Genomic DNA, 27,251 nt, shown 5'->3' with positions numbered 1-27,251 from the left:
CGTGTTGAAATACTGGGTTGCACAACCCCGGGTATTTCCCCTGGCCCTAATTTAGACTGCACAGCAACATGGGTTATGGCCCTAATTCAGACCTGATCGCAACAGCAACAATTTTCTCTAATGGGTAAATCCATGTGCAATGCAGGTGGGGCAGATATAACATAGTAACATAGTTTTTGAAGCTGAAAAAAGACAATTTGTCAATCGAGTTTAACCTATTTGTGGTCTCCTACACTGTATTATTTTTACAACTAATTTTATCTTTTGTGAATTATGGCCATTATGTTTATTCGTCTTTATTTTTAACTATAGTGCGTGTTCTACTCACCATAACCCTGTATATCCCTATCAATTAGGAATTTATCTAGCCCATTCTTAAAAGTATTGACTGAGTCTGCTATTATTACTCTCTCAGGCAGGGAATTCCAAACACGTATTGTCCTTACTATGAAGAAACCTTTTCAATCTTATCAAAAACAGATCCTCTGCAATCTCTACATATTGGGGGTAATTCTGAGTTGATCACAGCAGCAAGTTTGTTAGCAATTGGGCAAAACCATGTGCACTGCAGGGGGGGCAGATATAACATTTGCAGAGAGAGTTAGATTTGGGTGGGTTATTTTGCTTCTGTGCAGGGTAAATACTGGCTGCTTTATTTTTACACTGCAATTTAGATTTCAGTTTGAATACACCCCACCCAAATCTAATTCTCTGCACATGTTATATTTGTCCCCCCTGCAGTGCACATGGTTTTGCCCAACTGCTACCAAAATTCCTGCTGCGATCAACTTGGAATTACCACCATTGTCCCTTTATACATTTGTAAATGTTAATCATGTCCCCTCTTAATCTCCTCTTTTCCAGTGTGAACATGCCTAGCCTAGCAAGTCTTTCCTCACATTCCAGCGTCTCCATCCCCTTAATCAGTTTGGTCAAAAACCTCTGAACCTTTTACTAGTTCCAGGATATCCTTTTTGTAGTATGGTGCCCAAAATTATGCACAATATTCAAGATGTGGCCTCACTAGGGATTTATATAATGGGAGTATAACACTCTCATCACTTGCATCAGTTCCCCGCTTTATGCATGCAAATACCTTGTCTGCCTTTTTTGCTGCAATCCTACTTTGGGTACTGCTGCTAAGTTTGTTATCTATGTGAACACAAGTCTTTTTCCAGTACAGAATCTGCTAATTTTACCCCATTTAGTATGTAGGTGGTATTTTTTTTCCTTGCTACCAAAGTGCATTACCTTACACTTTTCTGTAGTGAACCTCATTCTCCATTTTGCTGTCCATGCTTCCAGTTTAAATAAATTGTTCTGAAGAGACTCAGCATCCCCCAACAAATTTATAACCTTACACAGTTTGGTATCGTCTGCGAAAATTGACACCGTGCTCTCTAGACCTACTGCTAGATTATTTATGAAAATGTTAAACAATAGTGGTCCAAGTACAGACCCTTGTGGCATACCACTTAGTACTTCAGTCCAATTTGAAAAAGTTCCATTTACCACAACTCGTTGCTCCCTATTATATAACCAATTTCTAACCCAAGTGCATATTGTGCTCCCTAGCCCCAGTTCTTGTAACTTGTAGATAAGTCTCATGTGCATTACTGAGTCGAAAGCTTTCACAAAGTCTAAAAAGATTACATCCACCTCCTTATCCTGATCAAGGTTAGCGCTTACTGTTTCATAAAAACCTAGTAAGTTTGTTTGAAATGATCTATCCTTCACAAATCCATGTTGGTTCCTATTAATAACCTTATTGTCTTGAACTTCTGTATACTACCCATTCAAATATCTTCCATTACTTTCCCCACTATGGATGTAAAACTAACTGGTCTATAGTTACCCTGTTCAGATTTACTTTCCTTTTTGAATATCGACACTACTTCCGCTATACGCCTGTCTTTGGGAACCATGACTGATGTAAGTGAGTCATTGAAGATCAAAAAATAGCGGTCTTGCTAGTACAGAGTGTAGTTCCATGAGAACCCTTGGGTGAATTCCGTTGGGACCAGGTAATTTATTAATCTTAATCACACTACTTCCTCCCTTAGATAAGCACTTATTAGTGGGACATTATCATTGCTGAGGTTATGTGCTAATCCCACCATCTGGTCCTCAATTGTGAATATATATGATAAAAACATTTATTTTTTCTGCTATATCATTATCGTCCTTGATTAAGATGCCCAACTTGTCCTTTAAAGTTCCTATACTCTCCTTCTTTAATCTTTTGCTGTTGATGTATTTAAAAAACTTTTTAGGGTTTGATTTACTTTCCTTTGCTACTAGCATTTCAGTTTCTACTTTAGCCGTTCATTTCTTTTTTGCATATTTTGTTACAATCCTTATAGTACTGGAATGACTACGCTTTCCCATCTGATTTATATGTTTTAACCCTCTTTTTGTTGATTAGTTCCTTAAGCCACATTGGTTTGGAATGATTACTCCTTTGTTTGCTGCCTATGGGAATAAATTTATGAGTATAATTATTGAGCAGCATTTTTAATACCTCCCATTTCTCCATAGTATTTTTTCCTTAAAAATGTTTTCCCATTCAGTGTCCCTTAAAGCTTCCTTCATCATGTCAGAGTTGGCTTTGCTAAAGTTTAGAGTCCAAGTTGAGCCTATATAGGACTGTTTATGAAATTCTGATATTTAATGTGACCATATTGTGATCGCTATTTCCCATGGGCTCACCTACTGTAATATTTGATATCAATTTCCCATTGTTTGTTAATACCAGGTCTAATATTGCATTGTACCTAATTGGTTCCTCTATTAGTTGAAGTATGTAGTTACCATTTAGTGTGTTTAAATACCTATTACCCCTAGCAGTATCACATGAATCATTTGTCCAATTAATCTCTGGATAGTTAAAATCTCCCGTAACTACAGATGTAGCCACCTTTATCTTGACTGGCTGAGGCGTTTGTCCCGATCGAGCATACGCAGCGTACCAGGGCGTAGGGAGGCGCGCCTAGTCACAGAGAGACGTACCTAATCGCACGGAGGCAGACAGAGCGTTTGGCGTTACCTTTAAGTGTAATACCTATGATCATCCACCAGATGTCGCTTTTTACAATCACCACTGCGCATGCGTGTGGTCTTCTGTAAAATACAATACTGAAATATATAATAAGGACTACTTTACTAAGGCGTCTCATTACGCTGCATACAGTAAATACTCATTACGCTGCATTATTTATTACAGTAAATACTCATTACGCTGCATTATTTAATACAGTATATACGGTACAGATGCAAATAGACAGCATACAGTATATGATCCATCTACAGTACTTTATGAATATGTGATCGTCCAAGTCCCGCAGACAAAACAACATAAAACCAGTAGTGTAAACTGTCGCAAATGGACGTGTTAGAAGTTCACTATTGCCTCTTGAAATTAGGAATTTTGTACAGTATGTTAGCGCCCTAATCCCGTAGCCATTACAGCATAATCAAAACCAATGGATTTATTCATCTGTCTGCGGCGAAGTGGTGAAGTGTTCCGCTTCCTATCCTCAGAGTCCCAGGTTCGATTTCTTAAGTACGAATGCATGTTAGTTTTTTCCAGACACTTTATTATTTTTTTATTCACATAAACCAGGGCAAAGCTGCAGGAGCGGTTCTACTGTTAAGGTTCTATGCACCGTACAGTACACATACAATTCTGTAGCAGGGCAGACTCAATAGAAATGGCTACCACCTATGACTCCTTGCCCCACGGAGGTCCTAGGCTATGGAGCAAGTAACAGTCCAGATTTTGCAGGCTATGGGGCAATGCTGAAGGAGCGTCACAATCCCCTAGCTAAAATACACAGGGGCGATAGGAATAAGCAAGGTCTATGCACATTACGGTACACCGGACTCGATCGCATAGCACACTGGCAAAATGTCCGCCGCCCCTGAACCCCCACCACATGGCAGGCAGCGCTCGGATATGGAGTGAGAGATGGCATAAGTTTTGCAGGCTACGGGGCAATGCTGAAGGAGCGTCACAATCCCCTAGCCAAAATACACAGGGGTGATAGAGATAAGCGAGGTCTATGCACATTACATTACACCGGGCTCGATTGCATAGCAAACTGACAAAACACAAGTTTTACATAAATCAGGGCAAAGCTGCAGGAGAGTTTCTACTGTCAAGGTTCTATGCACCGTACTGTACACATACAATTCTATAGCAGGGCAGACTCCATTGAAATGGCTACCGCCTGTGACTCCTAGCTCCATGGAGGCACTCGGCTATGGAGCAAGTAACAGCATAGATTTTGCAGGCTACAGGGCAATGCTGAAGGAGCGTCAGAATCCCCTAGCTAAAATACACAGGGGTGATAGGGATAAGCGAGGTCTATGCACATAACGATACACTGGACCCCATTGCATCGAAAAGTGACAAAATGTCCGAGGCACGTGAACCCCTGCCTTGTGGCAGCACTCAGCTATGGAGTGAGCAACGGCATAGGTTTTGCAGGCTACGGGGTAAAGCTGTCCCCTAGCTAAAATACACATGGGTGATAGGGATAAGTGAGGTCTATGCACATAACAATACACCGCTAAGTTCCCCATGGTTTTGTTTATGCCTATTCTTTGAACACAGTATTTTCCACTGCCTTGCCCTTCCCCCATCCCACTTTCCCCTTCCCCCCTGGGAGCCTGCAAAGTACATGCAGTAGACAGGGAGGGAGTTCCAATCAGGTTACAAGACATGTGCAACAGTATACTACTGTATGTAGGAAAATCCCCCGCCCACTCTGATTTATGTGAAACCTGTGTACACCCTTCCATTGAATGTATAACAAAGAAAAAAATAATAATAAAGTAAATGTTACAGGAACACATTTAAAAAAAGGTTGGCACTTCCTTCCCATTGGTGTTGGTTTATGCCTTAGGGGACACGGATGCTAATACTTGTATTTCAAAAGCACGGTATTTTCCACCGCCTCTCCCTACCCCCATCGCACTTCCCCCCTGGGAGCCTGCACAGGTCATGCAGTGGACAGGGAGGGAGTTCAGGTTAGGTACAATACACAAATGCCAACGATCTACAGTACTGTGTTGCTCAGTTAGTTGCATCGGAATACACTAATTTATACTCATTACCGCTGTGTATTTGTATATAGCGGAATGAATCGCTGCTGCAGATTTACTTTGATTTATGTGAAACCTTTGTGCACCCTTTCATTGAATGTATAACAAAGAAAAAATAATAATAAAGTGAATGTCACGGGAACATATAAAAAAGAAAAAGGTTGGCACTTTGGGACTCAAACCTGGTACTCTCAGCGTGGGAGGTGGGAGCCTTAACCGCTAGGTTGGTATGGAAGGGGAGACAATTAGCTACCAGAGGGTACCAACCCCAAGTTTCTGTGACCCCCCCAAGGCTCATGGCAAGCGTCGGAACCCATGGTGGGTCTGAATTAACGGGCCCATTATAGTTTATGGGAAAATGGGTCCACTTTGCATACTGATATCTCTGGTTCTGGGTGTCCTAGACTCAGGAGTGATACCCTACAAAAGAGGAGACTCTTGGCTTTCGGGGCAGACCAACCACCAGTTTATGTGACACTGGAAAGGGAAACGGGAAGCAACTGTGTATCGAGTCCCCTCCAGTTATCCGCCTAGCTTGCACAGGATGCAGGGTTTCTGGCTAGATAGGAAATACTGTACAGAAATGCTAAGCATGGTAATTTGACATCCAGGAACATAGGGAGGAGTTTTTATCTCTCTCCATTATACTTAGAAAAATTACACTTGCCACTGTACGTTACAAGCTGTTCATGCTAATTAGTACACTAGTAGAACATACTGTACAGAGATACTAAGTACAGTGATTTGGCATCCAGGAACTTAGGGAGGAGCTTTAATCTCTCTCCATTGTAATCTTTCTAAGTATAATGGAGAGAGATAAAAGCTCCTCCCTAAATTCCTGGATGCCAAATTATCGTCCTTAGTCTCTCTGTACTCTATGTTCTACTAGTGTACTAATTAGCACGAACAGCTTGTAACGTACAGTGGCAAGTTTAATCTTTCTATGTATAATGGAGAGATAAAAGCTCCTCTGTAAGTTCTTAGATGCCAAATCACCGTCCTTAGTATCTCTGTACAGTATGTTCTACTAGTGTACTAATTAGCACGAACAGCCTGTTACGTACAGTGGCAAGTTTAATCTTTCTATGTATAATATAGAGAGATAAAAGCTCCTGCCTAAGTTCCTGGATGCCAAATCACTGTAGTATCGCTGTACAGTATTTTCTATTAGGGTACTAATTAGCACGAACAGCTAATTAGTACCCTAATAGAATATACTGTACAGAGTTACTAAGGATGGTGATTTGGCATCAAGGAACTTACTGAGGAGCTTTTATCTCTCTCCATTATACATAGAAAGATTAAACTTGCCACTGTACGTTACAAGCTGTTCGTGCTAATTAGTGCACTAGTAGAACATACTGTACAGAGATACTAAGGACGGTGATTTTGCATACAGTAACTTAGGTAGGAGCTTTTATCTCTCTCCATTATACTTATAAAGATTACAATGGAGAGAGATAAAAGCTCCTCTTTAAGTTCCTGGATGCCAAATCACCACCCTTAGTATCTCTGTACAGTATGTTCTATTAGGGTACTAATTAGCTGTTCATGCTAATTAGTACCCTAATAGAAAATACTGTACAGAGATACTAAGGACGGTGATTTGGCATCCAGGAACTTAAGGAGGAGCTTTTATCTCTCTCCATTATACATAGAAAGATTAAACTTGCCGCTGTACGTTACAAGCTGTTCGTGCTAATTAGTACCCTATTAGAACATACTGTACAGAGATACGAAGAACGGTGATTTGGCATCCAGGAACTTAGGGCGGAGCTTTTATCTCTCTCCATTGTAATATTTCTAAGTATAATGGAGAGAGATAAAAGCTCCTCCTTAAGTTCCTGGATGCCAAATCCCCATCCTAAGTATCTCTGTACAGTATGTTCTTCTAGTGCACTAATTAGCACGAACAGCTTGTAAGATACAGTGGCAAGTTTAATCCTTCTATGTATAATGGAGAGAGATAAAAGCTCCTTTGTAAGTTCCTGGATGCCAAATCACCATCCTTAGTATCTCTGTACAGTATGTTCTATTAGGGTACTAATTACCTGTCAGTGCTAATTAGTACCCTAATAGAAAATACTGTGCAGAGATACTAAGTATGGTGATTTGGCATCCAGCAAATTAGGGAGGAGCTTTTATCTTTCTACATTATACATAGAAAGATTAAACTTGCCACTGTACGTTACAAGCTGTTCGTGCTAATTAGTACACTAGTAGAACATACTGTACAGAGATACTAAGGATGGTGATTTGGCATCCAGGAACTTAGGGAGGAGCTTTAATCTCTCTCCATTGTAATCTTTCTAAGTATAATGGAGAGAGATAAAAGCTCCTCCTTAAGTTCCTGGATGCCAAATTATCGTCCTTAGTATTTCTGTACTCTATGTTCTACTTGTGTACTAATTAGCATGAACAGCATGTAACGTACAGTGGCACGTTTAATCTTTATATGTATAATGTAGAGAGATTAAAGCTCCTCTGTAAATTCTTAGATGCCAAATCACCATCCTTAGTATCTCTGTACAGTATGTTCTACTAGTGTACTAATTAGCACGAACAGCCTGTAACGTACAGTGGCAAGTTTAATCTTTCTATGTATAATATAGAGAGATAAAAGCTCCTCCCTAAGTTCCTGGATGCCAAATCACTGTACTTAGTATCTCTCTACAGTTTTTTCTATTAGGGTACTAATTAGCACGAACAGCTAATTAGTACCCTAATAGAATATACTGTACAAAGTTACTAAGGATGGTGATTTGGCATCCAGGAACTTACTGAGGAGCTTTTATCTCTCTCCATTATACATAGAAATATTAAACTTGCCACTGTACATTACAAGCTGTTCGTGCTAATTAGTTCACTAGTAGAACATACTGTACAGAGATACTAAGGACAGTGATTTTGCATAAAGTAACTTAGGGAGGAGCTTTATCTCTCTCCATTATACTTAGAAAGATTACAATGGAGAGAGATAAAAGCTCCTCCCTAAGTTCCTGGATGCCAAATCACAACCCTTAGTATCTCTGTACAGTATGTTCTATTAGGGTACTAATTAGCTGTTCATGCTAATTAGTACCCTAATAGAAAATACTGTACAGAGATACTAAGGATGGTGATTTGGCATCCAGGAACTTAAGGAGGAGCTTTTATCTCTCTCCATTATACATAGAAAGATTAAACTTGCCACTGTACGTTACAAGCTGTTCGTGCTAATTAGTACCCTATTAGAACATACTGTACAGAGATACTAAGTACGGTGATTTGGCATCCAGGAACTTAGGGAGGAGCTTTTATCTCTCTCTATTGTAATCTTTCTAAGTATAATGGAGAGAGATAGAAGCTCCTCCTTAAGTTCCTGGATGCCAAATCCCCATCCTTAGTATCTCTGTACAGTATGTTCTTCTAGTGTACTAATTAGCACGAGCAGCTTGTAACATACAGTGGCAAGTTTAGTCTTTCTATGTATAATGGAGAGAGATAAAAGCTCCTTTGTAAGTTCCTGGATGCCAAATTACCATCCTTAGTATCTCTGTACAGTATGTTCTATTAGGGTACTAATTACCTGTTAGTGCTAATTAGTACCCTAATAGAAAATACTGTACAGAGATACTAAGTATGGTGATTTGGCATCCAGCAAATTAGGGAGGAGCTTTTATCTTTCTACATTATACATAGAAAGATTAAACTTGCCACTGTACGTTACAAGCTGTTCGTGCTAATTAGTACACTAGTAGAACATACTGTACAGAGATACTAAGTGCGGTGATTTGGCATCCAGGAACTTAGGGAGGAGCTTTTATCTCTCTCCATTGTAATCTTTCTAAGTATAACTAGGGGATTCTGATGCTCCTTCAGCATTGGCCCATTCTTTGAACACGGTATTTTCCACTGCCTCGCCCTACCCCATCCCACTTTCCCCTTCCCCCCTGGGAGCCTGCACAGTTCATGCAGTAGATAGGTAGGGAGTTCCGATCAGGTTACAAGACAAGATTTATGTGAAACCTGTGTGCACCCTTCCATTGAATGTATAACAAAGAAAAAAATATATAATAAAGTGAATGTCACGGGAACACATTGGTGTTGGTTTATGCCTTAGGGACGCTCATACAGTACTTGTATTTAAAAAGCATGTATTTTCCACCGCCTCCCCCTACCCTCATCGCCCTTCCCCCTTGGGAGCCTGCACAGGTCATGCTGTAGTCAGGGAGGGAGTTCAGGTCATGTGCAATACACAAACACCATCGATCTACAGTACTGTGTTGCTCAGTTAGTTGTGGTGGAATACACTAATTTATACTCATTACCTCTGTGCATTTGCATTTAGCGTAAAGAATCGCTCCTGCAGATTTACTCTGATTTATGTGAAATCTGTGTGCACCCTTCCATTGAATGTATAACAAAGAAAAAAATTATAATAAAGTGAATGTCACGGGAACACATAAAAAAAGGTTGTCACTTCCTTCCCATTGGTGTTGGTTTATGACCTAGGGCACTCGGACGCTCATACTTGTATTTCAAAAGCACGTATTTTCCACCGCCTCCCCCTACCCCCATTGCCCTTCACCCCTGGGAGCCTGCACAGATCATGCAGTAGTCAGGGAAGGAGTTCAGGTCATGTGCAATACACAAACACTGATGATCTACAGTACTGTGTTGCTCAGTTAATTGCAGCGGAATACACTAATTTATACTCATTACCTCTGCATTTGCATTTAGCGTAAAGAATCGCTCCTGCAGATTTACTCTGATTTATGTGAAACCTGTGTGCGCCCTTCCATAGAATGTATTAGCATGAAAAAAAATAATATTAAAGTGAATGTCACGGGAACACATAAAAACACTTTAGGACTCGAACCCGGGACTCTCAGCGTGGGAGGTGGTAGCCTTCATCGTTAGACCACGAAACTTCATGAGAGATTTACAAGTTCATGTTTAAAAGTACTGCAAATAGCGACCCCTCCCCATTATGCCTTAGGGAACTCGGACGCTCATACTGTACGTGTATTTCAAAAGCACGGTGTTTATGCATTGTACATACTTCCTTTTACACAATTAGTTGCATCTCCATACACAATCTTGTGTCTGCATACACAAGTGTTTTAACTTGTTCGTTTGTGTCTGTATAAACTATTTATATTGAGAACTCTCACCGTCTGACCATTGGTCACCATCTATTAACATTTCAGTCGTCACTGACCATTTGCCAGAGGTGTAGATCAATCCGCCGCTATACGATCAAAAGTACTGGATTAGTGGAGCATTAGCCACCCAATGGTGTAGATGTGTAATGTATGCTGAGTATCTAGAATCGCCTCAACACGCCTGCCTGTGATTAAACTCAGCAAGCTAAGCTATCGCCTTAGTGTGACTAAACATCCGTCTAGGCGGAGAATTGGTCAAGTTAATGGTGGCTACATCTGTATTAGGTCTCCTAGTCCTGCCGCTTTTTCAATTTGCTTAAGTAACAATTCCTCATCAGACACATTAATACCAGGTGGCTTGTAGCATAACCCTAATACTATCATTTTTGTTCCATTTCCCCCACATGCAATTTCTACCCATAATGTCTCAACAGTATTTACAGTCCTCTCATGAATATCTTCCCATATATCAGGTTTTGAAAATGGCTTTACGTAAAGACATACCCCTCCACCCAATTTATTTAATCTGTCTTTCCTGAATAGCATATAACCCTCCAGATTGACTGTCTAATCATGAGATTCGTCCCACCAAATTTCAGTAATACCTATAATATCATACTGTTCGCTTACTGCAAGGACTTCTAATTCCCCCCTTTTCCCCACAAGGCTTCTAGCATTTATATACTGTACATACAATTTAGATAAGTATTCCCCCCTGTGCTAGGGACTCCATTTTCTCTATGCAGTATTGATGACCCCTAATCACCATTAGTTAATGTTTTTGCAGTACCCTTGCCAATACCCTTGTTAGTACCCTTGCCGGCTGCTCTTTTACTCCGCCCTTCTCCACCACCATTTAGTTCACTACCTCCATCCTTACTATACTCACTGCATGACCCGTAGTTTCTAGCTAAACCCTCCCCCCAGGCCCCTAGTTTAAAATCTCCTCCAAACTTCTAAACATCCTTCCCCCAGCACTGCTGCCCCCTCCTCATCCAGATGCAGTCCATCGCTACAAAAAAGATGGCACCTGACTGAGAAGTCTGCCCAGTGTTCCAGGAACACAAACCCCTCTTTCCTACACCAGTCTATAAGCCATACATTTACCTCCCTAATCTCCCTCTGCCTCACTTGGCTAGCGTGTGGCACAGGTATATATTACCTTAGATATCCTTTAGTTTCTGGCCTAAGTCTCTATAATCTTTCTTAAGGACAGCCCACCTACCACTAACTTTGTCGTTGGTGCCAACATACACCAAGACTGCCAGGTCATCCCCAGCCCTTCCCAACAATCTTTCTACCCGGTCCGCGATGTGCCCTACCCAAGCACCCGGGAGATAACAGACTGTTCTGCAAACACGGTGCCGATTGCAGATTGCCCTATCTGTCTTTCTGATAATAGAATCCCCTACCACCACAATCTGACTAGGTACCTCACTTTCTTTTTACCCATCAATGCCGTAGGGACCGCTCGTCAAGTTGCTAGAGGGAACAGTCTCCTCCAGCTCCATAATTTCCTCACTACCATCCATCGAATCTTTGTCCAGTCAGGCAAATTTGTTAGGGATTAGTAGTTCAGAGATGTCGTGCCTACCCCTCTTTTTCTTCCTTCTAACTGTGACCCAGCTGGCTGCCTGGTTGTCCTCGTCTACCGGTGACCCCCCCATGCAACTCCACCATCGGTTCTAGCTAAACTGCTCGAGATTGTGAATATCTCTCAGTCGCACAACCGTTTGCTCTAGATCAATTACCTGGGCTTCCAGGGCAACCATGCGCACACACCTCGTGTAGATGTATTCACAATGGGACTGTTGCTCCAGGTGCGCATACATACATTTACACATACATACATACATTTTGCACAACATGCACTGAGTGAGATTCTCAATCACGGCCCCACCCATTTTGTTTGTAAAGTCTAACTCCCTGTTACCTTTAGATAAACAATACAAACAATGCAATACAATACTATAGCCTAGCTGCGGGGAAAAAAATGTTTACAACAGAACATTAATTGAAAATACACTCAAAAGAATGTGTGACAGTGGAGAGAAACAATATTCACAACATAACAGTAATTGATAATACAATCAATACAATCAATACAATCAAAGGAATGTGTAACAGTGTATAATGGGGGTAATTCCAAGTTGATCGCAGCAGGAAATTTTTTTTAGCAATTGGGCAAAACCATGTGCACTGCAGGGGGGCAGATATAACATTTGCAGAGAGAGTTAGATTTGGGTGGGTTATTTTGTTTCTATGCAGGGTAAATACTGGCTGCTTTACTTTTACACTGCAATTTAGATTGCAGATTTAACTCACCACACCCAAATCTATCTCTCTCTGCCTCCCCTGCAGTGCACATGGGCCCTCATTCCGAGTTGTTCGCTCTGTAATTTTCTTCGCATCGCAGCGATTTTCCGCTAATTGCGCATGCGCAATGTTCGCACTGCGACTGCGCCAAGTAAATTTGCTAAGAAGTTTGGTATTTTACTCACGGCATTACCAGGTTTTTTCTTCGTTCTGGTGTTCGTAATGTGATTGACAGGAAGTGGGTGTTTCTGGGCGGAAACTGGCCGTTTTATGGGTGTGTGTGAAAAAACGCTACCGTTTCTGGGAAAAACGTGGGAGTGGCTGGAGAAACGGGGGAGTGTCTGGGCGAACGCTGGGTGTGTTTGTGACGTCAAACCAGGAATGAAACTGACTGAACTGATCGCAGTGGCAGAGTAAGTATCAAGCTACTCAGAAACTGCAAAGAAATTTCTATTCGCAATTTAGAGAATCTTTCGTTCGCAATTTTGCTAAGCTAAGATTCACTCCCAGTAGGCGGCGGCTTAGCGTGTGCAATGCTGCTAAAAGCAGCTAGCGAGCGAACAACTTATGAGGGCCATGGTTTTGCCCAACTGCTAACAAAGTTCCTGCTGCGATCAACTCAGAATTACCCCCAATGTGTGCAGAGAGAGCTAGATATGGTGGGGTGTGTTCAAACTGAAATCTAAATTGCAGTGTAAAAATAAAACAGACAGTATTTACCCTGCACAGAAATAATATAACCCACCCAAATCTAACTTTCTCTGCGCATGTTATATCTGCCCCACCTGCAGGGCACATGGGCCCTCATTCCGAGTTGTTCGCTCACTAGCCGCTTTTCGCAGCAGTGCACATGCTAAGCCGCCCGCCTCTGGGAGTGAATCTTAGCTTAGCAGAATTGCGAACGAAAGATTCGCAATATTGCGAAAAGATTTTACTTTGCAGTTTCTGAGTAGCTTGAGACTTACTCTTCCAGTGCGATCAGTTCAGTGCTTGTCGTTCCTGGTTTGACGTCACAAACACACCCAGCGTTCGCCCAGACACTCCCCCGTTTCTCCAGCCACTCTTGCGTTTTTCCCAGAAACGGCAGCGTTTTTTCACACACACCCATAAAACGGCCAGTTTCCGCCCAGAAACACCCACTTCCTGTCAATCACACAACGGTCAGCAGAACGAAGAAAAAACCTCGTAATGCCGTGAGTAAAATACCAAACTTCATTAGCAAATTTACTTGGCGCAGCCACAGTGCGAACATTGCGCATGCGCAGTTAGCGGAAAATCGCACCGATGCGAAGGAAATGAACGAGCGAACAACTCAGAATCAGGGCCATGGTTTTTCCCACTAGAGAAAGATTTTGCTGCTGCAATCAGGTCTGAATTAGGCTCTATTGGGCAGATTCAGGTTGGATCTCAGCTAGCAATCGGCAACACTCCATTTCCAGGGTGGAGACCAGAGCCGGCCCTAACCAATATGATGCCCTAGGCAAGATTTTGGCTGGTGCCCCCTAGCACCACCGCTGGTTCCGCCTCTGACCTTGCACCTCTTTCCCGGCACCATCATCCCTCACCCATAGCAGTCCTTATTTTGGTGTTTGTACCCCCTATATTTTAAATAGGAACAGTTGCACATTTGGCGCACAGCCCAAAAAGGGGTGTGTTTTTGCTGGCAAGGGGCATGGCCACACAATAGTAACCCCAATTCCAATTACGCCTCACAGTACTGCAACTTCATTCACATTTGATCATGCGATAGTGTTCATAATTCATATTACATCCCACAGTAGTATCACTTTACCTTATATACGTTACTCCTCACAGTAGAGCCCCTTATTCACATTACATCACACTGAATTGCTCCTTATTCACATTACATCACACCCTATTGCTCTTTATTCAAATTAGACGACACAGTAGTGCCCTTTCTATACGCAACGCCACGTAGTAGAGTACCTTATACACATAATGCCACACATTAGTAATGCATTTATACACATAATTCCACACAGTAATGCCCCTTACACATATGAAACTCATTAATAATGTCCTTATAAACATAATGCGCCTTACACATTATGACAACCTTTATTAATGCCCTTTTACACATAATGTCCCTTACACATAAGCTGCACATTATTAATGCCCTTATACACATAATGACACACATAGTGCCCCCTACACATTTGCTGCACATTATTAGTGCCTCTATACACATAATGACACACATACAGTAGTACCCTTTAATGCATTTTTACATGACACACATAATGCTCCTTACACATATTCCGAACACTACTGCACAACCAACCCACTCACATGCACACAGCACTCACACTGCTACTAACACTGTGACCTCTGCCTCTACTTGGATACAGATGTGTCCTCATAAATATTGCCTCAATGCTAACGTCTGGCACCTTTTTTGAATGAAAATGCATCTTATTTGCATTGCTATGTGGCTGGGATGCACAAGCAGGTTCTGCTGATTAAAATGATATGTGGCATGCCTATATACTTTGTGCGACTGTGGCTGTATCTGCATATGAAATGCTACACACAGAATATTGGCATGCCACATATCATTTTAATCAGCAGAAGCTGCTGATGCCCCTAGGCATATCAAATGCCCTAGGCAATTGCCTAGTTTGCCTATGCCTAAGGCCGGCTCTGGTGGAGACAGAGCATTGCAGGGGTGGAGGCGGCCAAACGACGGGGGGGTGCGGTGCAATCATGGGTGTGGTGGGGGCATGATTGCATTGTCTGCGTGATGTCACAAGTAGCTGCCATGTTTGTGAACATGGCAGCGGGCCTCCTGTGGGTGCAGCTGAACTGCACACACAGGAGGCATCCTTAATTTCTGCTAACAAGCAGAAATTGCTTGTTACATGAGGGGGTGGCGGTGGTCAACATGTTGGGCAGCCTTGACCTGTGATGAGTGGCCCCCAGCATGCGATCCAAAGATTTGCAAATTCTGATAATTAGCAGAATTTTCAATCCTAACTGAATTAGGCCCTATGTGCACTCATGTGCAATAAACCCGGGTTACAAGCTGGCGGTCTGAAAGGGGTTTAAGTGTGTCCGAGTGTCTGTGAGTATGTGTATGAGTGAGTGTGTAAGTGCATGAGTGTGTGTGAGTGAGTGAGTGAGTGAGTGAGTGACACCTGTGTAGTGTATTTCCCCCCCCCACGAAGGCACAGCTGGGACTACATCTCCCAGCAGCCCCCTTCCTAGTGCAGAGATGGAGAAGAGACTACTGAGAGCCACAGGGATCACCAGGTGGGTGAATAAAATTTTCTTTATTTTACTTACGTCACAGGTTTTCAGGTACTGAAAACCCCACAACTATTTTTTTCCATTGGATACCATGGGAATCAAAAAATTGCGAGGTATGCAATGTTTTATACCTTGCTGAACCCTACTCCCAATTGAATTCCCCCTTAGTGTGTCACCCAGGGGCAGTTCAAGACCGGAGACATCCCATATGCAGGATCTATATGGGCACCCTCCTCTCTTTCAGCACAGGGGACATATACCCAGATATGTCTCCTTTCAGTGCAGGGGATATATCTAAAGTGCATGCACAAAACATCAGGAAAGTACCACACCATTTTCCTGGTGATTTCTGTCTCCAGTGCCACCCACTGTGAGACTCCACAGGGAACTAAAGTATAATTATATGGATGCAGGGTATGCATTGTGGGCCCCTCTGGATCCAGGGGCCCATGTGCACTGCACACCTTGCAAGTGTTATAATGTAGCTATGCCAATGGTGTTGCCTTCACAACAGCAATATTAGTGCCTGAATGCAAAAACACATGCACAGTATCCGGTCTTCAGGTCGACAGCACTTAGGTTGACACTCATTAGGTCAACCACTATTGGTCGACATGCATTAGGTCGACATGGCCAGGGTCGACACATGAAAATGTCAATGTAAGTTTTTCACTTTTTTTATTTTTTGAACTTTTTCATACTTTACTATCCACGTGGACTATGATTGGGAATAGTAACCTGTGCCGAGTACAGCGAGGCACCTTGCTCAAAGCAAGGTGAGCAAAGTGAGCCATGTGATGGAGCACGGTGCACTAATTGGGGTTCCCAGTCACTTTACAAAGAAAACGGCACAAAAAATATATTAAAAACTAATGTCGACATTTTCCACGTCGACCTAATGACCGTGTCGACCTATTTCAGGTGTTGACCTAGTCACTGTCGACCAATAGTGGTCGACCTAATGACTGTTGACCTAGTTACTGTCGATCTTATGATCCACACCCCACCTGCACACACATCATTCCCAACACTCATAACATAATGGTAATACTATTCACATTTACAAAATAAACCTTATCACTAATAAGTAGAGATGTGCACCGGACATTTTTTAGGTTTTGTGTTTTGGTTTTGGATTCGGTTCCGCGGCCGTGTTTTGGATTCGGATGCGTTGTGGCAAAACCTCCCTTAAGAATTTTTGTCGGATTTGGGTGTGTTTTGGATTCGGGTGTTTTTTTTCAAAACCCCCTCAAAAACAGCTTAAATCATAGAATTTGGGGGTCATTTTGATCCTATAGTATTATTAACCTCAATAACCATAATTTCCACTCATTTCCAGTCTATTCTGAACACCTCACACCTCACAATATTATTTTTAGTCCTAAAATTTGCACCGAGGTCGCTGGATGACTAAGCTAAGCGACCCAAGTGGGCGGTACAAACACCAGGTCCATCTAGGAGTGGCATTGTAGTGTCAGACAGGATGGCACTTAAAAAAATTGGCCCCAAACATCACATGATGCAAAGATAAATAAAAATAAAAAAGAGGTGCAAGGTGGAATTGTCCTTGGGCCCTCCCACCCACCCTAATGTTGTATAAACAGGACATGCACACTTTAATAAACCCATCATTTCAGCGACAGGGTCTGCCACACGACTGTGACTGAAATGACTGGTTGGTTTGGGCCCCCACCAAAAAAGAAGCAATCAATCTCTCCTTGCACAAACTGGCTCTACAGAGGCAAGATGTCCACCTCCTCATCGTCGTCCAATTCCTCACCCTTTTCACTGTGTACATCCCCCTCCTCACAGATTATTAATTCGTCCCCATTGGAATCAACCATCACAGGTCCCTGTGTACTTTCTGGAGGCAATTGCTGGTAAATGTCTCCACGGAGGAATTGATTATAATTAATTTTGATGAACATCATCTCCTCCACATTTTCTGGAAGCAACCTCCTACGCCGATCGCTGACAAGGTTACTGGCTGCACTATACACTCTTTCGGAGTACACACTGGAGGGGGAGCAATTTAGGTAAAATAAAGCCAGTTTGTGCAAGGGCCTCCAAATTGCCTCTCTTTCCTGCCAGTATACGTACGGACTGTCTGACGTGCCTACTTGGATGCTGTCACTCATATAATCCTCCACCATTCTTTCAATGGTGACAGAATCATATACAGTGACAGTAGACGACATGTCAGTAATCGTTGGCAGGTCCTTCAGTCCGGACCAGATGTCAGCTATCGCTCCTGACTGCCCTGCATCACTGCCAGCGGGTTGTTTTGGAATTTTTATCCTTTTCCTGGCAGCTCCAGTGGCGGGAGAAAATGAAGGAGGAGCTGTTGGCGGGTCACGTTCCGCTTGACTTGACAATTGTCCCACCAGCATGTCTTTGAACATCTGCAGACTTGTGTCTGCCGGAAAGAGAGATACAACATAGGCTTTAAACCTAGGATCGAGCACGGTGGCCAAAATGTAGTGCTCTGATTTCAACAGATTGACCACCTGTGAATCCTGGTTAAGTGAATGAAGGGCTCCATCCACAAGTCCCACATGACTAGCAGAATCGCTCCTTTTTAGCTTCTCCTTCAATCTCTCCAGCTGCTTCCTGATGAGGGGAAAGACCTGACTCAGGCTGTCAGTGTCTAAACTGACTTCACATGTAGCAAGTTCAAAGGGTTGCAGAACCTTGCACAACATTGAAATCATGTTCCACTGCGCTTGAGTCAGGTGCATTCAGAGAGGCTTGAATGGCTTTTTGCTGCTCCTCCATCCTCTGAAGCATAGAGAGGGTTGTATTCTACCTCGTTACCACCTCTTGCTTCAGCTGATGGCAGGGCATGTTCAGGAGTGTTTGCTGGTGCTCCAGTCTTCGGCACAGTGGCTGAATGCCGAAAGTGGCCCGCAATTCTTTGGGCCACCGACAGCATCTCTTGCACGCCCCTGTCATTTTTTTTTTAAATTCAGCACCACCAAATTCATTGTATGTGCTAAACATGGGACGTGCTGGCATTTGCCCACATGTAATGCACGCACAATATTGGTGGCGTTGTCCGATGTCACAAATCCCCAGGAGAGTCCAATTGGGGTAAGCGAATCTGCAATGATGTTCCTCAGTTTCCGTAAGAGGTTGTCAGCTGTGTGCCTCTTATGGAAAGCGGTGATACAAAGCGTAGCCTGCCTAGGAATGAGTTGGCGTTTGCGAGATGCTGCTACTGGTGCCGCCACTGCTGTTGTTGCTGCGGGAGGCAATACATCTACCCAGTGGGCTGTCACAGTCATATAGTTCTTAGTCTGCCCTGCTCCACTTGTCCACATGTCCGTGGTTAAGTGGACAGTGGGTACAACTGCATTCACTGGTGACTCTTTTTCTGACGTCTGTGTACATTCTCGGTATCGCCTGCCTAGAGAAGTGGAACCTAGATGGTGTTTGGTACCAGGGACACAGTACCTCAAGCAATTCTCTAAGTCCCTGTGAACTAACGGCAGATACCGGACGTATGTCTAACACCAACATAGTTGTCAAGGCCTGAGTTATCTGCTTTGCAACAGGATGACTGCTGTGATATTTCATCTTCCTCGCAAAGGACTGTTGGACAGTCAATTGCTTACTGGAAGTAGTACAAGTGGTCTTCCGACTTCCCCTCTGGGATGACGATCAACTCCCAGCAGCAATAACAGCACCACCAGCAGCAACAGCAGCATTAGGCATTCCACTCAAGGATCCATCGGAGGAATCCCAGTTAGGAGAGGACTCGTCAGACTTGCCATTGACATGGCCTGCAGGACTATTGGCATTCCTATCTAAGGAGGAAATTGACACTGAGGGAGTTGGTGGTGTGGTTTGCTGGAGCTTGGGTACAAAGGGAAGAAGGGATTTAGTTGTCAATGGACTGCTTCCACTGTCACCCAAAGTTTTTGAACTTGTCAATGACTTCTGATGAATGCACTCCAGGTGACGTATATGGGAGGATGTTCCTATGTGGTTAAAGTCCTTACCCCTACTTATTACAGCTTGACAAAGGCAACACACAGCTTGACACCAGTTGTCCACATTTCTGTTAAAATAATTCCACACCGAAGAGGTGATTTTTTTGGTATTTTGACCAGGCATGTCAATGGCCTTATTCCTCCCATGGACAACAGGTGTCTCCCCGGGTGCCTGACTTAAACAAACCACATCTACATCAGAATCCTCCTTGTCAATTTCCTCCTCAGCGCCAGCAACACCCATATCCTCATCCTGATGTACTTCAACAGTGACATCTCCAATTTGCATATCAGGAACTGGACTGTGTGTGCTCCTTCCAGCACTTGCAGGGGGCGTGCAAATGGTGGAAGGAGCAACCTCTTCCCATCCAGTGTTGTAAAGGTCAGGCATCGCAACCGACACAATTGGACTCTCCTTGGGGATTTGTGATTTAGAAGAATGCACAGTTCTTTGCTGGCTTTTTGCCAGCTTAACTCTTTTAATTTTTATAGCGGGAGGATGAGTGCTTCCATCCTCATGTGAAGCTGAACCACTAGCCATGAACTTAGGCCAGGGCCCCAGCCATTCCTTGCCACTCCGTGTCATAAATGGCATATTGGCAAGTTTACACTTCTCTTCAGACGCTTTTAATTTAAATATTTGGGTCATTTTACTGATCTTTTGTTTTTTGGATTTTACATGTTCTCTACTATGACATTGGGTATCGGCCTTGGCAGATGACGTTGATGGCATTTCATCGTCTCTGCCATGACTAGTGGCGGCAGCTTTAGCACTAGGTGGAAGTGGATCTTGATCTTTCCCTATTTTACCCTCCACAATTTTGTTCTACATTTTTTAATGTGTTGAATTATATGCCAGTAATATATCTGGAATTAGCCGGCAGTAATTTCTGGAATTAGATACCACTAGATAGATACCAGATACCACTGTGACTGGAATGATGATGACCTATACACAGTGACAGGACACTACCACAGCACCCTACAGCAGCAATATGCAGCACAAGACACTGGACTTTTAGTCACCACAATGCAGCACTGATACTGAGCACAGATATTGAGCACTGTTTAGGATAATAGAACTGACACTGGGCAGCAAAATACAGCAATGGACTACTGTACTGTTCTACTATATACTGGTCAGTGGTCACCACAATGCAGCAATGATAATAATGAGCACCGATACTGAGTACTATTCAGGATAATAGAACTGACACTGTGCAGCAAAATACAGCAATGAACTACTGTACTGTACTACTATATACTGGTCAGTGGTCACCAGAATGCAGCAATGATAATAATGAGCACAGATACTGAGCACTGTTCAAGATAATAGAACTGACACTGGGCAGCAAAATACAGCAATGGACTACTGTACTGTACTACTATTTACTGGTCAGTGGTCACCACAATGCAGAAATGATAATAATGAGCACAGATACTGAGCACTATACAGGATAATAGAACTGACACTGGGCAGCAAAATACAGCAATGGACTACTGTACTGTACTACTATATACTGGTCAGTGGTCACCACAATGCAGCAATGATAATAATGAGCACAGATATTGAGCACTGTTCTGGATAATAGAACTGACACGGGGCAGCAAAATACAGCACTGGACTACTGTACTGTACTACTATATACTGGTCAGTGGTCACCACAATGCAGCAATGATAATAATGAGCACAGATACTGAGCACTGTTCTGTGCTCATTATTATAATAGAACTAACACGGAGCAGCAAAATACAGCAATGAACTACTGTACTGTACTACTATATATATACTGGTCACCACAATGCAGCACTGATACTGAGCACAGATATTGAGCTGAGATTTAGCAATATTGGGCTATTCAGGCAGAGAATGTAGCCACATCCTCTCGCTATCTCAACAATGCATGAGTGAAAATGGCGGTGACGCGCGGCTCTTTATATGGAATCCGAATCTCATGAGAATCTGACAGCGGGATGATGACGTTTTCCCCCGTTTGGGTTTTGCGTGTTAGGCGGGAAGAACCGAGGCTGCCTCTGACCCGTGTAAACCACGTTAAGTTCGGGGGGGTTCGGATCTCGACGAACCGAACCCGCTCATCTCTACTAATAAGCCCCATTATTAAATTTTTAGTCCCTACATTTAATAGAGACACCAGTCAGCTTTATAAGCTCAAGCAATATAATTATAGTCATACACAACTCCACATTACATTCAATTTAATAGTTTCAACAGCTTTTTTTTATTAAGACAATTTTCTATTTTGTTTTTTAAAATCATCCCACAGATTGGTTGATTAGCTCTTATACAGTACCTGATATGCGCGATAACGGGGATCACTTTAGAAGGGAGATTGGACGTGATATACAGTATCATTTGAATACCACCCATAATGTGTTAACCATTTTCTATTATAAAGGCCAACTGCACTTTTGTGGAGTTTATTTGATTTAATTTCTTAAAACTAACCTCTCTCTCTCTCTCTCTCTATATATATATATATATATATATATATATATATATATATATCCTTTTTATATGTTATAACTCAGTCAAAATGTTTACAGATCACTGAAATACTTTATGTTCTGTGTTTTATTGTGGAATATCTGAAGGTGCATCACTGCATTGTACATAGAGGGTCTGAATCATTGTACAAAACTCTGCTCTGGTTTACTGCATATGATGTGCACAGGCCTACAGTAGTAGGTTCACAATTGTTAACAGTATAATTATATACAATAGTTCATACATTAAAGAATAACTCTAACGCTATATAACATTGACTTATAATAATTTACTACACTCCGGGGACTGAAGGCCTGGAAACAATTCTGCATTAAATCTTACAGCTACTGTATAGGGCATTCATTTAATTATAAACACCTTATCAGCACTGAGGCTTGAATATTATAGTAGCAAAAACTAGATGTTTGATGCAAACTCATTTAAATACTAGGGGAATATAAAACGTATATTGTATATAACTTGGTTCATGGAGAACTAATGTATGTTTAATAATGAATTTAAGATGACTGTCCCTAAAAGCAGCATAACTGACCACTATTAATCTTAAATGAAGCATGGTGTTCAAATACTGTAGATAATTATAATAATAATAATCCAGTATAATATGTAAAGACCTTTTTAATTTAAAAAAAGACAAATTCCACTCCAATACAATGACTGGAAGGGAAGTTCATATGGATTCCACTGATAAGAATGGAAACCTTCACTTTGTATAGTTGGGTTCAGTAGAGACATATCCCTAGAATGTCATGGCTATTAATGTGAAAATAACCATGTTTATGAAGCCAAAGGCTGGTTGAAGAGAAACAGTCACAGGGCCAAATGCAGGATTTTTAAAGGGGGGTTTCCAAGCATTTTATTTAAAGAATATATACGATGAAGGGATGCTGTACACAAACACAATGGCAAGATGGATAAATAGCTGTACATATACTGTAAAGTAACAAAGGCACAAAGAGGGGGAAAGAAAGAAAAAGACATACTGTACACAAATAGGAAAGCGATGGAGAGAAAAAGGCACAAAGGGAGGAATGGGGAAGATACTGACACAGGAAGAGTAGATGGAGGGCAGAGTGGATGGCAAATAGAAGGAATGAGAGGCTGGTGCAGATCGAGGATGAGCATAGAGGCTGGCACCAAGGAAGGGAAGAAATTCTGGCACAGAAATATAACAAGCAGACACGCTGGTGCATAGAAGATGGGAATGGAAGAGAGGCTGGCGCAAACAGTGGATGAGCAGAAAAGCTGGTACAGACAAAGGATTTGCAGAGAGGATGGTGTAGAAGAAGGGGAGAAAGGCTGGCACAGACAGAGGAAGAAAAGAGACTGGTGCAGACATAATGGGCATAGAGCGTAGCTCAGAGAGGCAGGGGTAGACAAAGGATGGGTGGAAACAGTGGTGCAGACAGAGGAAGGTCAGAAAGACTGGCACAGTGGAAGGGAAGACAGGATGGGCAGAAAGGTTGGCAATGACAGAGGAAGGTCCGGAAGTCTGTCACAGCAGAAGAGGAGAGAGGTAGGCACAGACAGGATGGTAGAAAGGCTGGCACTGAAAGATGGGCAGAGAGGCTGATACAGACAAAGGAAGGGAAGAGAGGCTGGCACAGAGTAGAGGAAAAAAGCAGAAGGCTGGTACAGAAGAGAAAAGTGCAAAAAGAGCCTGACATGGGCAGTAACCAAAAAGAGAATGATTAAATAATAATGGTACAGGAAGAGAGGCAGCATACTGTGGTATTATGGCATAGTACTACCTGAGCCAGCCGGACAATCTTTCAAATTCCTACAGATTCACATCATACAGGTCACCGGGAGCCTCAGATGAAATCTGCAGTGCATACAGGAGTAGGGGGCGGAGTGTTCACCGGTAAACATCCTCACTCTCTGTAGCCTAATATTAGGTTAAACCTATAAATATGTAAATATAAATATGGAGTTATCAATTAGTATAATTAGTTTTTGTATAAAAAGAAGTATATAATAATGTGTATATAATAATGAAGTGTATATATATGAAATAGCCTATATTGTAGTGTAGGTGAAATGTATTATTTATGAATATTGGGAAGATGTGTTTAAACTCAAGAAAGGGATTGTATTAGTGCAGTGAGGCGGTGTGTGTTTATTGCATACGTTAGCAGATAGAGCACTAGAAGGTACTATTAGTGCTGTGCTGCTGCTGCAGGAGGTCCCCATGCCGGTGATTAGAGGGCCGTGTGCAGAGGAGAGGGCCACGAGCCTGTAACAGAGTGCCGTGTGCAAGATAGGGAGTCCGTGAGTGGGTAGCTAGGTGTATATAAAAGGCGCTCCTGCTGGCGGACGTTAGGCTGCTGTTCCCCTGGTCAGTGTGAGCACCAAGTTCTCCGGTGCGCTGCTACATAGAGCTGTATGCTGTGAACATATACGGTGGCGCTACCGGAGAGGTAGTGTCTAGTTTCTCTTCGTGCAGAGGACCTTTCCCATAACACCCTGTGTCCATGTCACAATCTATTTGGAATAGAAAAGTGTGGCAAGCGAAGCAAGACACCGAGCCCGAAGCATGGCTAGTGAAGCGAGCCCGCGAGGGTCCAATGCTGCATAGAGAAAAAAATTCCCCCAAACGAATGGAGAACGAAGAAAACATTTAGGAGCTGTAAGGGCGGAAGTTCTCTCCTGCCCACTCATTTTGTCACGTCCAGGTCCTTTGCACGAAGGCAACATAGACACAACCCTACTGGAGACTGAGTAGCTTCACCAGCGCCAGGCTTACCCGTTCCCAAGGGGGGGCGGAGGCAGAGTAAGAAGCGCTGCTGATTGCTGAGCAGAGGCAGGGGAAGCAGTGCTACAGTCCGTGTTGAAGCTGGAGGCGGCAGTGGGAGGCAATATAGAGGACGCTCCGATCTGGTGGTCTGAGTGCCATGAGGAGCAGAAGCAGCAGGAAGCGGGTAGCGGCTCCATAGCAACGGAGGGGAAGCCTGAGCCAGACCGCATCTAGTAAGCTGAAGAGGGGCCATGCAGATTAGAAGCGCCGCCTGCAGCAGTACTCATTAGCCCTGTCTGAGCCTGTCAGGAAGCAAGTGGCAGAGTGGGGGGAGCATCCAGTCACAGCACCGAATAACTGCAGAAGTTTGAGTGTACCAAACACCCCTTTGTATTGCACTTACACTAAAATTATACAAAGAGTGTAGGAGATGCTAAAATCAGAATTAACTATATAAATAATAGACGGCAGTAACTACAGTTATTTAGCAAGAGAAATACAACAAGAAGCCTTAGTGACTTTAAATGCCAAAGAAGGCTACGCTAAGTGAGGCTACATTATATTATAGTGCTGAGGATAATACAGTGCATTTGTATACCACAGGAGAATGCAATAGAATTTGAACTGTTTGATGCTTCTTATGTTCAGTAGAAAAGCCTTAGGAGAGGTGAAAGCTTAATAAGAATATATTGGAACAAGTTACCTGTATTTAACAAATACGTTTAGCTGCAGGAAAAGAACTAACTACTAAGGCTATTGTGTCATGGCTTATACAGTACAGTGGAATTACTCATTAATTGTGAGAGTTCATTATAATACCAGCATTACAAATAGTCACATTCTATTTTATTGACTGGTATAAACCTCCTTATATTCGGGTAAAATAAGTATAACAAGGAGAAGAAAAGACTATTTACACTGTTGTGTCAGATACATTAAATTCAAGGATATGGAAGCCGTAATTGTATGTATATATATATATATATATATATATACATACACACACACACACACACACACACACACACACACACACACACACACTCAGGGGAGAGGAAACAGAGTATACGGTAGAGTAGAATTGAATTATACAAGGTTAGCATTCTATTAATACTGCCTGTTATAAGAAACCACCAAGAAAGACACTAAGGGAAAGTTAAAGAGAATAGTTATATTTATTCAGTAAAATAAAAGGCTGTATGAAAAAGGACTGTCTGTTTGGATACTGTATTGGTTACAAGTAACTATTAAATAATCAACAACTGGTACTATCCTCAACTCAAGTTATTTAGCCACATGCAGGCTGATGGATACAAAGTAGTGTAACTTTACCTTCAGCACAGAGAAATGTAACTTATTTTGGACTACACTGTTAACCAGGATAAAGCAATACATAGTTACAAATCTAAGCAGGATTTTCTACAGTGGCTTTAGACTCAGTAAAGCAGGGGTGGCCAACTAGTCCTAGCCCAGAATTGTCTCTAAGAAAGCCGAAGAGCCGTTATCATGCGCGAGCCGTAGGCACGCAAAACTGGGCGTGGTCTAGTGGAAAATGGGTGTGGTCTAGCTGGCACAAGGTCACGCTGCATTTTTTTATGCACACTTTTCAGCTCTCCTCCTCTCCCTCCCTGCAGCTCTCAGACAGCAGCTCTCCTCCTCTCCCCCTGCAGCTCTCAGACAGCAGCTCTCCTCCTCTCCCCTCCGCAGCTCTCAGACAGCAACTCTCCTCCACACCGCAGCTCTCAAACAGCACATCTCCTCTCCCACCCCCCACCCCCCCAGCTCTCAAACAGCACCTTTGTTATTCCCTCTCACCCCGGCTCTCAGACAGCAGCTCTCCGGATCAATAGACTGACACCCCCCCCTTCCTGCGCCTCTTATATAATGCAGGTCTCGGGTAGCCAGTGCAGGGCAAAGCACCACACGCTGACTTACCATTCCTTGACGATCAGTATCCCTTCTCTGGGCCTGGGGCGTCCACCTTCTGCTCTGCCTGCTCCTGGCATTCGTCCTCTGGCTCCTGGAGTCCTTCCGTCCTTGCTGCTGCACCTTCTTCTTTACCGGCTGCTGGCATCCATCCTCCTCGCGGCTCCGCCTCTCATGCGCTGTACGGCTATGACGTCAGGAAGTCCCGTCGCGCACACAGAGCGGAGCGGAGA

At 42.9% G+C, this 27,251-nt stretch overlaps 1 long non-coding RNA gene across 1 annotated transcript in view; it reads right to left on the bottom strand.

Moving 5' to 3' along the window:
- LOC134929301 (uncharacterized) overlaps window positions 1–24,255 on the bottom strand; it is a 162,208-nt gene extending 137,953 nt beyond the window's left edge. Inside the window, exon 1 of the long non-coding RNA XR_010178456.1 lies at window positions 24,107–24,255. This is a non-coding gene — a long non-coding RNA (uncharacterized LOC134929301). The remainder of the gene's footprint in view (window positions 1–24,106) is intronic.
- Window positions 24,256–27,251: the final 2,996 nt, after the last annotated feature.

Source organism: Pseudophryne corroboree, chromosome 5, assembly GCF_028390025.1.
Source record: "Pseudophryne corroboree isolate aPseCor3 chromosome 5, aPseCor3.hap2, whole genome shotgun sequence".
NCBI lineage: Eukaryota > Metazoa > Chordata > Amphibia > Anura > Myobatrachidae > Pseudophryne > Pseudophryne corroboree.
This window is presented reverse-complemented; position numbering and strand designations above follow the sequence as displayed.